Here is a 2,365-nt window from a genome sequence, read left to right as displayed (position 1 = left end):
CCATTTGAGGGTAGGTAGTCCTATACATTGGATGTGCGGGTCATCGAGTCGTCATAGGTGCTATCCATACCATAAAGAGGATAGGAAGTCCTATGAGATGTGAATAGTCATAAAGGCAACAAGTAAGGACGCCTTAGCAATCGAAGGGACTATCATCATTTATCGTAGGCAACTCGAGGGATGAGATCATTTTATCGTAGGCAACTCGAAGGGACTATGATCTTTATCCCGAAGGGACTATGATGATTTCGAATCAAAGACAGCATATGCTAAGGTATCCTTACATTCGAGGGACTTGACTATTATTCGAAAGGCATCAGAAGAGGGTTACCCTAAAGTTGGGTGTGTGCGAAGTCGGTTAGATTCAGATATTTAATCTTTTGAAGTTAGTGAGCTAACGGTTCAGTTTTAGTCTTTCCATGCAATCCTATTAGCATACTTCTAAGCAGTTTATAGGTGCGAAAAGTAAAGGCAGAAAGATAGATTCCTACGCTATAACAAGGCTTGGGGATTGGGGATACATAACCAAAAACGGGGATGCGGAAAGTTAAGTGCAGAAATAAATCTACGCTATTACAAAAATAACCTAGCGGCCTATACATCGATTTCTAGAATTTAAATATAAATGAAAATAGATAAACAAACATGCGACAATCATTGAGGAGAAGACGGGGAGAAGAAGAATCGGAAGAAAGGATGAATTTAGGGTTAGAATTAAATAAAAACCTATTTTAACCTAATTACTAGTTTATTATAAAGTTAAATCCTAACCAAGTTAATTATAATTCTATACGAATAAAATTAGTCGATTAAAAAACCTATATCTAATTATCAATCCTAATCACTAAATTATTTAGATGATAAAAAAGAAGGTTAATTAAAAATATAAGGAAAAAAACTAATTGTTTTTGGTATTTTTTATGATAAAATTACCTAATAAAAGCCCATTAATTTAAATTAAATAAAACTAATTATATGAAAAAAAGTTAATTGGTTAAGAAAAACCTAATATTAATGGTGGTTAAATGATCAATTATGGGTTAATTAAGTGTTAATAATTTAAATTAAATTAAAGAAATAAACAAGAAAAGAAAAAAATAAAGAAAAGGAAAGAAGATGTGTGAGGCGCCTAATCCAGTGTGCTAGGCCTTTGATGGTTTATGGTAGGCAGGCGTTCTGGCCCCTCAGATTTGGCTCTGATGAGAATCCAATGGTTGGTGCATGGTGGTATACCGTGGTCCTTCAAGGGGTGATAGTGATGAATCTGCAAATCAAGCAAAACAAAAAAAAAACTTATACGAAGCCTAGGTTCGAACCCAGGACCTGCAAGTGACCAACATGCCTCTATGAACATCCAACTGCGCGCATTTTATTGTTAGTAAAACCACAATCAATTAATAAGTAATAAAATAAAATTAATTGTTAATTTTAGTCAAAATGTCCACGGGTGGGTCCTAGTCTGATACGAATAAGCCAATGGGGATTAGGGAGAGAAACAAGACTTTTGACCGGCCAGTAGTAGTGTAGCACGTGTGGTCAATGGATCCAATTCCCTATTCATCGTCTTCTTCGTTCCACGCCCTTTTCTTTTGCTACAAAATGGCCACGGATTCGCTTCAGGTTTGCTACGATAATTTCGTAGCCAATTATGTGAATTAGAACATGCAAGAAAATGAATCAAACAACAACAAGAGTTACCCAGATCAACTTAAAATCGTCCCCTGAATCCAATGGTTGTATTTATTTAGCCCGTAAATGCCTCTAAGAGCGAAAACGAAGAGGCTCCAAGCTCACGCCCTAGCCATGGTAGATAACGTTTCACACGTTAAAGCTTTCAACCACCAATCCAAACCTTCTCTAAAACATGCTATAAGCTCAAATACATAGTTAGATCGAATTAAAACACACTATATAATGGGATACAAAAATTTGAAGAATGCATGAATATGGTGATCATGATATTTGCGTTCTAGGCACAATCACGTGTAACAAACCATATGCACTTACTCTATAATGTCTCAGGAGTGGAACGGGATGATTGTAGCTTCTTGAAACATAATGTAGAGAGAAATCTCTCTTGCCCTAGGTTTTTGAATATTTGAAGTTTTTCAAACGTGTTTTGGAGGCTGTCTAGTTGTTCTCTTGTGAGGCTGCATGATTGTGTATATATATGAGGCTGAACTAGGGTTGAGAGATTTGGAAAGAAAGCATTGGATTGATTAGAAAAGATTTTGGCTTGAAAATTATATGAAAACTTTCTAAATCAAGTCTTAATCTATTTCCCACAACATTTTTAACGTGTTATGGCCCTTGGATGATGAATGGATCTGATTTAGATGAGGAGAATATTCCATGGCATATTTTG

This window comes from Vicia villosa, linkage group LG1 (assembly GCF_029867415.1).
Source record: "Vicia villosa cultivar HV-30 ecotype Madison, WI linkage group LG1, Vvil1.0, whole genome shotgun sequence".
Taxonomy (NCBI): Eukaryota; Viridiplantae; Streptophyta; class Magnoliopsida; order Fabales; family Fabaceae; genus Vicia; species Vicia villosa.
The sequence above is the reverse complement of the archived record's forward strand: the minus strand, read 5'-3'. Positions refer to the sequence as shown.